This window comes from Falco naumanni, chromosome 2 (assembly GCF_017639655.2).
Source record: "Falco naumanni isolate bFalNau1 chromosome 2, bFalNau1.pat, whole genome shotgun sequence".
Taxonomy (NCBI): domain Eukaryota; kingdom Metazoa; phylum Chordata; class Aves; order Falconiformes; family Falconidae; genus Falco; species Falco naumanni.
Window position 1 is genome coordinate 54,229,593 of NC_054055.1, and position 11,600 is coordinate 54,241,192.

Here is an 11,600-nt window from a genome sequence, read left to right on the forward strand (position 1 = left end):
TGTTTGTATTTATATAGAAATATAGTGCACAGTTAAAACAGAATTTAAGTTTTCTGCTTTATTTAGTTAACCTGTGAGACACCCTAACGCCCGTGTGATTATAGGCTTATCAGCAAAACTATCAATACTGCTTTGAAGAAACAGCAAATTCTGTTTGTCTATTTATTGTATCTCCAAATCAGGTTCTCTGCTCTTCTTTCCTCTCTCCTAATCCTTAGAGAAGACATGACTTATCCTGCCACAGAGTGTTTCATTATGACAAGAGTGTCTTGTACTTACACAATTGTACTTCCAAAATAATACATGGCTTCAGCTATCACGTGATCTCCTTTGTACCTTGCTATGTTACATTTTCTCTGAATTGTATACCTTTACTCAGAAATTTAGATACTTACGTTTTCATTCTGCTTTAGCAACTCTGGTTCTTTCTAAAACTACTTAAAGAGGCTGCAATGCTCCTCTACTGGTTTTCCCAGTCCAAGCATCCTCTTAATATCATGTGCACCAAAGATAAGTGATTGGTTTGGGGTTTTTTTACGGTTTGTTTTTTTTTTTTCTTTTTAAATTGAGGTGCTGGACAAAAGCAGTATCAGTGGATATTACATTGACATAAGTATATGCTCTATGCTCTAAGATTTTGCTGATACAATAGTAATAGAAAAATATATACCATTCCTATTTCTCAAGTGTTTTAGTATTTTCTTGAAGTCCTAAATATCATTTATATTCTGCCATGTAGCTATTTGTTGATAATGTAAATCTAAAATAGATGTCCATAATCTGCTGAATATGTATGGTCCATATTGAGATTTTTACAAGGTGATGGAGTCCATTTGAGTTTGTTTCCTTTTTCTCATGTGTCCTGGATTCATCTGGGTTAAAGTTAATTTTTTTCTCAGTAGCTGGTGCAGTGCTGTGCCTTGGATTTGGTGTGAGAGCAATTTTGATAGCACACTGATTGTTTTAGTTGTTGCTGTGTGATGTTTATACTAAATCAAGGACTTTTCAGTTTCTCAGGCCCTGCCAGTGAGAGGGCTGGAGGGGCATGGGGAATTGGGAGGGGACACAGCCAGGACAGCTGACCCAAACTGGCCAAAGGGATATTCCATACCATGGGATGTCATGCTCAGTATACAAATCTGTGGGATGTGGGAAGAAGAAGGGGGGGGGGGGGGGGGGGGGGGGAGCTCAAAAGGACACACACGACAACACACACACAGAAAACAACAACAACATTCAAAGTGATGGTCTTTGCCTTCCCAAGTAACCTTTACACATGATGGAGCCCTGCTTTCCTGGGGGTGGCTGAACACCTGCCTGCCCATGGGAAGTGGGGAATGAATTCCTTGTTTTCCTTTGCCTGTGTTCACAGCTTTTGCTTTCCCTATTAAACTGTCTTTATCTCAGCCCACGAGTTTTCTCACTTTCACTTTCCTGATCCTTTTCCCCATCCCACTGAGCCGGGCAGCGAGCGAGCAGCTGTCGGGGGGGAGCGGCTGTGTGGGGCTCAGCTGCTGGCCAGGGTGAACCCGGGTGCTATGTGCCCAGCACTGTATCAGCTCATCTCAGCCACCAGTTATGGAACTCCATGCATTGTTTCTGTTGATTATTTAGTTTCTCAGTCATCTTTTTATAGTACTATGATATTCTAATCAATATGGCCCACTAGAATGTTTGACTCATTTTGCTTTCTTTTTAAATCAGACATATTCTCTTCTCTAGAATATTTCATTGCATTCCATGCTAACGTAACATAGGGAGAAAAGCTGAACTTTAGTGTCCAAATTAGAAATACAATCATTCAATAAAGGTTTTGTTTGGTTGGGGTTTTGTTTGTTTGTGGGTGGTTTGGTTGGGTTTTATTTTTCTTCTATTAACAATACTTTCTGTCTTTTGTTCAGTTTTTACTTCACAATTACATCATTCCAGTTTCTTTATCAAAATGTCATGCAGTGCTTAATTAAATGCTTTATAAAAGTTTGATAGATTATTATAAAACTGAGGTGAAACAAGGAATTTTGTTACCTTCTGGTTTTCCCGCATACCTTGCAAGGGAAAAAAAAACATACCACTTTTCTTCTAATTTTCTTTGCTTCATTTAAGATTAGAATCTTCTTATAACAAAAAATGGAAAAAGTTATATTCTTTCATTTTAAATCACCTATTTCACAAATAAATTGATATCTGTTGTTTCATCTGAAATTTTAATACAAAGATGAACTAATCCTTGCTGAAGACAACTTAGGACCCTCTGTTTATATATGTATATAGATATGCACATACATATAAATATATGTATCTATGTGGTTAGACACAGACTTTCAGAATGCAGGTTGTCTATATTCACCTCTAATGCCACAGTATAGCAGTAGTTCAAAAGGCAGTCAGCCAAACATAATGGTTTATTGATTTCTGAATCTTCAAATGCTTAGCACTTGTACTTCTACCAAAGTAAATTGTAAAGCCCAAATCTCATTCATTTGAATAGGAACTGTTAAACCAGCAGCATGTTATGCATAACATTTTTAGAATATTATAGCTGGATAGTTTTCTGAACAATTATGCATTAAGCTCAAGAATGTTTAAATGCATAAAAAATAAGACATGTAAAGAAGTATATTGCATTTGCTTATTTTTGCCTTCAAAAATCTCATCAAAATTATTTGCTACTGAGGAATGTAAGACTGGTACAGAATCAATAAGTATGCAAACAAAGTAAAGACCTCAACAGTACTGAATTCTAAATAAAACCCCAAACACAACATTTGGGCTGTTTTGAATACCCATTAAAGACAAGGAATTAGAATGTTAAATATAGTTTTCAGAATTCATATTTTTTTCTAGGGTTCTAGTATTTGACTTGTCAGAGAGTGGGTACTCAGGTCATTGCTAAATAAGATTTCAGGAAAGAACAGGGATTTCTTTGGTTGTAAGATCCCTAATTGTGAGAGATGCCACAAACCAGAAGCATGGCATTTTCAGCTTCTTATGCAGAATCCAGATCTCCAGGCACAGCTGATTAGCAGCAACATAGTTCATCCCAGACTGCTATATCTAATACAGAGGACCAAAATGCAAGAGGACATGGTGCGGTGTATTGTAATTGTACAAGATGCAGGTGTAGACAGGGAAAGGAAAAGGAAGGGAACAGTCAAATACATCAGTCATGTCTGACATATTCCAAGTGCCACATTGGTTTTGGGGTGTTGCTTGAGGCTGTGTTATGTTTAGTCTGAGCCAGGGATTTGGATCAGTAAATCTGATATTATTTAAGGTTAAATGAAGGATACCTCACCCAATATCCATTTATAGCAATAAGGCTCTTAGGGTGAGAATTCTTCTCACATAATTCTAATATAAACAGCTTTTCTTTTTTTTTTTTTCTGTTTCAACTGGTCACCTCCATCTCACTCCATATTTCATGCAAATAACAGAGCCTTAGAATGTACAGTTCAACTCTTCCTGAAGATGAGTTAGATGAATTTTTCAAGTACCTATTTTGCTTCTACAGTTTAAAGATGACCATACATCATTTAGCTTTATGCAGGTAACCAGTTAGTCAAGATAATTTTTTTCTCTAATGGCTTAATTAGGTAGAAAAATGGTACTCCATTATGTCCACATAAATAATCTGTATAAGGATCGCTCACTCAAGGTACGTAAAAGTTGTAAAGAACTGAGGACTTAATTTGAAGCAGCATAACACTATCAGATCCTTGACTTGGCTGCAGCATAGGTTACCTCTTGAGAGCTGGGGTACAGTGCTTCTCTTACATGAGGGCAGACCTGAAGCTGAAAAACAACCCCTAAGCTCCTCTGCTGTCTAACTTACCAGTTGAGAATATTGTTTCCCTAAAACTACGTTTAAATTCTTCTTAAAAATCAGACCATCCTTGTTGATGGACTGATGCTTTTCACTCGTAAGAGAGAAGCAGCAGTATGTTTATTGAAACTCGGTCTAGTGGAAGGTGTCCCTGCCCATGGGCAGAGGGGTTGGAACTAGATGATCTCTTTCAACCCAAGCCATTGTATGATTCTACGATATAATTATGTGACGAAAAATAGTGATTTAACAAAGTTTGACAGTAAATGCGATAGTTTAACAAGATTAGATGGCAAGGTACACTTGATTATTTACTGCATAAAGTACAGGGAGGCAAAGTTGTCAGGAGGACCCTCTTGTTCAGTCATGAGGTTCAGAAAGGATATCCTTGCATTCTAAACTCCTCCTCAGAGAGGAGTTTAGGCACAGCTAGATCCAGGCTTGGTCAGTGGTTTATATCTAAAGGATCATATGTGCACAATCAATCCTTTATATCACTTAGCTAAGACTTCAAAGTTTAGCATGCTATTTATCACTTACTGAGAATCTGTTGAGGCAGGGAATCTCTCAGCCTTGAGAGGAATCCCTACTCAAGGGGAGATCCTGACACACAGCCTGCTGCCTTGCAGGAGAGTTCAGCGGGCCCTGGACTGTCCAATGTTTACAGAATAAGGTAATTGACTTATAGCCATAGTTACATATGGACTACAGAAGTTAGTTTCTTTTAAACTTGGCTTGCGTCAGACCTTGACCAGCACTGTTGTTAGATACACACACACATGCACACGTGCACGTGCACGCATGCACACACTCACACACACACCCCTCCTTGTCGATCCCCTTTGTGTAGGATACAGCCATCACGACCAGACACATCCATTATGACAGGGGTCCTCAAACTTTTTAACCAGGGGGCCGGCGCGCGGATGCAGTGGCAGGCAGTCATCTGCGGCCGCTTGGTTCCCCCCCCAACCCCCAGCGGGGGGGACGGGCAAGGGGGGTCTGTAAATACCGGGGCCGGATTGAGGACCCTGGGGGGCCGTATCCAGCCTGCGGGCCATAGTTTGAGGACCCCTGCATTACAATCTCCACTGGCAGTTATCACTTGAGCATTGTTATGGAAATAAAGGTCAGGATGGGGTGGGGTGGGGTCGGGGGGGGGGGGGGAGGAGTGGGGGGCTGTGTGTGGGGGGGTGGTGGGGGGTGTTGGATGGGTGGGGCAGAGCACACCACTGTAATTCTCTATAAATATATAAATACATATATGATACTGGACCTTAATCACAAAAAAATCTCCTACACTCACATGGCAAAACACTTCTGAATCACTCTAATGTTATAACTTGACATTACAAAACCACGTGCTTTTAGAAAAACAGTAATAACAGAAATATCACAGAATTAAAGGCAGCTAACATTTCTGCTGAAGAAAATCCTTGCTTAAAAACCGAAAGTATTAGATGTCTAAGAAAAGGTTTGAATCCTATTCATGTACAACACCACCAAATAAAAGAAGTGGGAAAAAATTTACGTTTAATAATTTTATCTGAAATTTTATTTTCTAAAATACTAGATTTTAGGATATTTCTCCTACTTCACACACAGCTAAACACCAGTTAATAACTTAGCACAATGCAAAAATAGATTTGATAAAAATAAATTATCTTAGTATTCTCCTAAGTTGTTATTGCCATTCCTTTGTAATTAGATTAAATCAGTTCTTAAATAGATGTCCAAACAAAAAGGGCAACTGAATTTTTATACAGTTATTTGGCACACTTACATATGCCCTTATTGAATTTATTTTCTTTTTCTCCTTTGGTAACATTTCATATAATATGGATAAAGAATCTATAACCTGTGCAACCTTAATAATGCTAAAATGTAAGGAGTCACAGAATTCTATTCCCATTTTCAGTGGCATTTCTTCAAAATTGTCTGCTAGAGGATCTCTGAGACATAGACTTTACCGTCCCCCATAATTTCCTTCTGCTTCTATAGTGGTACTCTAGTGTAAATGATAATTCATCCTATAACAAACCTGTAGACAACATGCAGTGCTCCAAAATGTCTTTCTTTGCATGTGTAAGGCTTGCCAGCTCAAATGGAGCTTAAAACACTTAACAGATTTCTCATGGCCAAACCTTAACATCTTCTGAATATTACCAAACAAGAAATGAAAATGACCTACCACAGGGAAGAACTCATGGCCGCATCAGCAGAATGAACAAGGTGGACAGAAATTGTTTGTTCACAGGAATTGTTCATTGTGTTTAAACAAATAGCCAGGGAACATCAGAAGGTGACAAAGATGCAAAAGAGTATTTTTTTATTATATATTTCCTACACTTACACAACGTGTAGTTAGGCCAGGGAACTCTTTTCAAAAGTTTACACATAATTCAAAGGAAAGCTGTATTAGGCTCATGGAGAAGAAAACTATTATGGGTTACATAGGCACTTAATTAACTGAGTTATAAGTGTTTGGAAGCTGAAGATTATTAGGGGGAAGCATCACATATGTGCTTTCCCTTTTCCTTATGCTCTTTCCGATAGGTTGACATTTAGCTACTTTGAGAGATAAGATGTTGATCTAACCTGTACTTCTGACCTTATGTTTTTACGTTCAGGAAAAATTGTACAGGTCAGGAACTGGAAATATCCTAGACATTAATATGATCTGAAGACTTCCGCAGTGTGCCAGAGAAGAATACTTGCTGAACAGGCTAGGATTCTGACTGACGTGATGAAAGCAAAAGCTATGAAATTTTAGGTTTTACACCAAGAGAGTTTCAGGAGACTTCACTAAACAGTAATAGCTTAAAGTTTACTTTCTTCATACAAGGCAAAAATAGATAAAATATTATTATACTCAAGATTTTTGTTCAGCAATGTTCTAATTCTGACTGAAAGATTTGACAGATTGAGTGACAGGATCTCTAGAAAAAGCATAGACATTCAAAAGATTTTTAGGTTTGGGTTTTTTTTTTTTTTTTCAGTCTCATTCTCAAAACAATTTCTAGCAGCAAAACCCTCTGGCTATCTGCTCAACAATAATAGGTGAAATTTGTCCAGATTTCTGAGAAACACACTTCATCTTTGCAAAGTACTATCAGAATTAATCTGCATGTACATGAGACAAAACCACACATTGTCTAAATATAATTTCAGTTTTTATGTTTATGTTTTCTAGAGTTTAAGCATTTTTTAGCCTACAAAGCTCTGTTCAGCATTTTCTGAAAACTTGCATTAAAAAGTGTGGGTTTCATTCCCTGAAAATGCCTCATACATGCAAAACCATTGCTATGATTGGAATGTATTGCACATCTTCAAGGTCTTCAAATTCTTGTTCTACGTCATTGTTCCATTTCTATACTGGGAAAATTGGGTTTGATGTAATGTCTTATACAAAACCTTACGGGAACTGGTTCTCCTTTCTGAAGTTCCTGAGATGAGTTTCAATGCTCCAAGGATGAAAAAAAGAAATTATTTGCTTTCTACAAAATACGGTTTAAAAGATCTAAGGATCTACACTTAACCTAAATTATATTTGAACTGGACCTTTCTATTATATCTGCCTTTTAAGTAAGTACTAACATCTTATCTCGCAGACTGTCTGAATAACATTTTGTCTGTCCCTACTTCTGTCCCTCCCTCCCTCTGTCTATACATCCCTCCACCCCACCCTTCCTTTCTGGAGATCCTAAACAGCTGGTATTCATAAAAAAAATAATCATAATTTTGTGTAAAAAGAACAAACAAATTAACAAAAATTTGTAGAAAAGTCTAATCACCATTCTCCCTCTCCTTTTTCAGTTCAGCCAAAGCAGAATGTTAGAAGTGTTAGGGACGTTTATCAAGACAATCTGCAGTTGGTGCATTTTTATATCCTTTTTCTGTTTGAGCTCAGCCAAGGAATAGAATTTGCTCAGAAAATAGTAAAGCCCAATAAATCAAGCTAGACTCTTTTGCAATGTATTTCAGTATTTAATCCACTATCAGCAAGCTTATACACCATGCAATTTTCTCCCCCTTGACTGCTCCAACAGCAGAATTTACACAAAGTGCAGAGCATAAATTTTACTCTATTGACATTCTTAGTAGATTTTGTGTCCAGGGTTTTGCAGCCTGCTAAAACAATGGTGTTTACAGAGAAAACAACACTTCCTGTAGTGAATACAGAAACTGCCAACATAATAATTTTATTTTATCACCACAGTATTTTATTTTATTAGTTGTATTACTTAATAAGTCACCATTACAAAATCTGAGTGCGTGTTCATGTACATGTGAACAGAACTTCTAGCTCTGTTTTCAGCAACATAGCAGAAAAAAAATAAATAGTCATGAACATATAAAATAAAACAGGTACAAGGACTTTAACCATTGCCTTTGGCATCTATGCCAGGCCATACATGCAGTCAAGCCGATCTTTAGAGCCAATTCCAAGAGAGCATTTACAAAACATGTCTAATATACTCAGATAGAACTGATCGTAAAATCTGTGAAAAGATCTCTTAAATCACCATTAGTGATTTAAATCACCAGTCCCAGGTAATGGTACCATGCCCAGTACAGCTTGAAAAGATGTAAAGGATACTAAGAAAAAGCTATAAATGAGATTGACTATAAGTTGGCAACCATGAAAGCAGCCAAGCTTATGTCTCAGCCAGTAACTCTACTGAACTATACACACAGAGCTGTGAAATCACAGCTGAGTAACTAAAAACTTCTGTTGTCTTTGTTATATAGGATATATCTCTTATAGGATGCAACCACTGTCTCATGTCCTTAAGGCAGAAAGTAATTGTATTATATTACATTTTTTTTGAGGTATTTGTGTCACTCATGTCAGAATCAGCGTTCTGATTTTTTTTTTTTTTCCAAGCAGCTATTTCTTTGCATTCTATAAGGAAAGCAGCTGTAACAAAGAAGCAATCAGATTCTAGTATAGTTCACACTTTTTTTGCTTCTTTCATAATCCTGAAGTAAGAAGACCAAAATTCTATAGACATTGGCTTCTGCTGTTCTGATAAAGCATAGGGCAAAAAGCAGTGATGTTCATTTTAGCGTCTCAATAAAAAACCCCTTAGGTTTTCATTCTGGTGATTTTTGAGGTAGCTACACAATGCAGCTGATAAGAGAGCTCTAGCATGCCTCTTCCTGTGAGAATTAGTTTCCACCAGGGATACATCTAGATGCCTGTCTTGTTGGTACTATTCTATGCAATGGTGCATTTTGCAACATTTAAATACATAGCTGGATTGGCTCCTGAAAAAGCTTTTAAAATTTGCCTTCTGGTTTTGCACTGTTATGGTATAAGTGCATTACTGTCTTTCACAGTTCGAATATAAGATTGAAAATGTCCTCAAGGTGAATGTTTTGATCTTTCAAAAGACAAATAAATGCCATATAATATTGTTCTCTCTAAGTTTTACAATTCTGTATAGGCACTACATAAGTTTTTTCAGTAGCTGAAATGGTCCGTGCAGTTATAGTTATATTGGTATTTAAGTAAAGTATCCTGTGTTTTCACCAGAAATGATTAGCATGTCAATGTGATAGCGCATAATTAACAATTCAAATTATCATATTTAATGCCTTTCATCTATTTGTAATCGTCATTGACTGTTTCAGTACTTTAGTTTTAATTAAAAATAAACAATGAAATTTCGTAGTGTTTTCAGATAAAATATTAATTAGTTTGTTATGAAATACAATATCCAGTGGGACATAAAGAATTTACTGAGCTGCCCTAATTGCCCTACAGAGTCTCTGTAAAAAAAAAATAAAAAAATTTCATAAGTCATTCCAGTTATTTTCTTTTTAAAAAGGCATCTTTTGGATTAGTTTATTCAGTCTAGCAATTTTTAGCAGTCTAGCAGAAAGTAATGGGATCGTTAAAACTAAATTCTCCTCTCCTGTCTGCACAATGAGGCACTTATCTATTCTGCTTTTTTTCCTTGCAAAGAACTCTCATTTCTGGCAGTGGTGTTTCTGCATATGCAGGAGGATCAGAATTGCCCTACGACTCTGTTCTGTTCACAGGAAAATTTAGTCAGAAGACACAAACAGAACCCTGGGACTGCGTTTTTCTTTTAGCCACTGAATGGAGTGCCAGCTCATACCTTTGGGAGATTCACACACAGATTGACAATAAACGGTGAAGACTATTTCCATGACAAAAAAAAAAATAATTCATTTTTGTCTGCCTCAAAGGTTTTTACTGTGGCCCATTGTAATAACTTAAGGTTTGCCTGATTCTATTTTACTTAGATACTTGGTGATGCTATACCCTTGGCTCAGCTTATTACCATGAAATACTAAGGCAGGGTGGACCCCAGGACGGGAAATACAGTCCTAACTTCTCAGATGGTGCAAGTATGTCTAAAATGGGGGACTCCAGGATATTTTCCTGTTCCTTGATACACCACTGAAAAGCTTCAGCACACGAAAGAGGTGGAAGCACATATTTCTGCCTTCTTGCTCACATTTTACTGAGAAGAACACAGTGTATGTGCAGGCAAAAACCTGCGGTGCTTTCCAGTAGGTTGCCACGGGCTTCTCCATCCTGAGATCACAATACTTGGCCGTATTGCAGGGCAGTTTAGACACAGACCATGTCTCTTGATTTCTTAAAGGTTGTGCACAGATGTCCAAGGCTTCTGTAATGTTTCTGAAGTATTTTGCAATGCCTAATAACACCTAAATTTTCCAGACAAGGTCTCTGTAAATAATGGTGCACTGTGTGTTCAGCACTATATGTTTTTTACAAAGTACAGAAATTAGTTTGTAAGAGAGGAAGAGAGATTTTCAGTTTACAAAAGTTCTTTCAGCCTTTTATTTTCTTTTGTTAAAGTATCAACTGCAATACATTAGAAGATTTTTTTATACACTTCCTTGAGGAAAAAGCACATAATTTTTTTGTATTAAGACTTCTGTTTCAAACTTTAAATTTCAGCATCTGCTTTGGGATCACTATGTGTTCATTTCAGCAAAGATTAGCTCATAGCAACCAAAGGCTGCTTCAGTGATAATCATGAATGCTGTGGTTTACTTAGCACTTCAACATTAATTTGCTTATTAAAAATTACAGTCTCAGAGATATTGTTCTATGCATGTGTGCTAAATGTCAATTTCCCTGAAAATTGTTTATGTTTGTCTTAACTTATTCCTGTATCTTTTCTTATGACTTTAAGAATAAAAGAAGTAAAATTAAAAAAAATAAAATTAAATAGAATAACCCCCTCCATATTTCTCTTTATTGTGTGCATACATGTATATTTGCACACTTATAACTTCACACTAATGACAGGAAAAAAATATTTTTGTTGTAAATAATCTTACTCTGTCCCAATCAGATTAATATGCAGTCTTATCTTTATATTTGTTTATTGGATGTATTGTATGTTTATACTTACTTTATATAAAGAAGCATATTGAGAGATGTTACCTACAGTGACTAAACATGTCATAGAAAATGCAAGTAGTAAGCATAAAACATTAAATAGCCTTTTAACAATTTCCTATCAAGAGACATGAAGCAGTAGCAAAGAGCTATAATGCTAATGTCAGCTATCTGAACAGAAAATATTTAGTCTCCTTAATAGACATTAACTTTTATTCAAGAAAAGGTTACTAGATTATTCATATTTTAACTGCATATTAAACATTTTATTCTTCAAAATGATTGTGACAACATCCCTGCTAATATAAAGCTGCTCATCCAAACACAATGCGATTTACTATCATTACCAAAAGTGTCCACGAGGCCTTC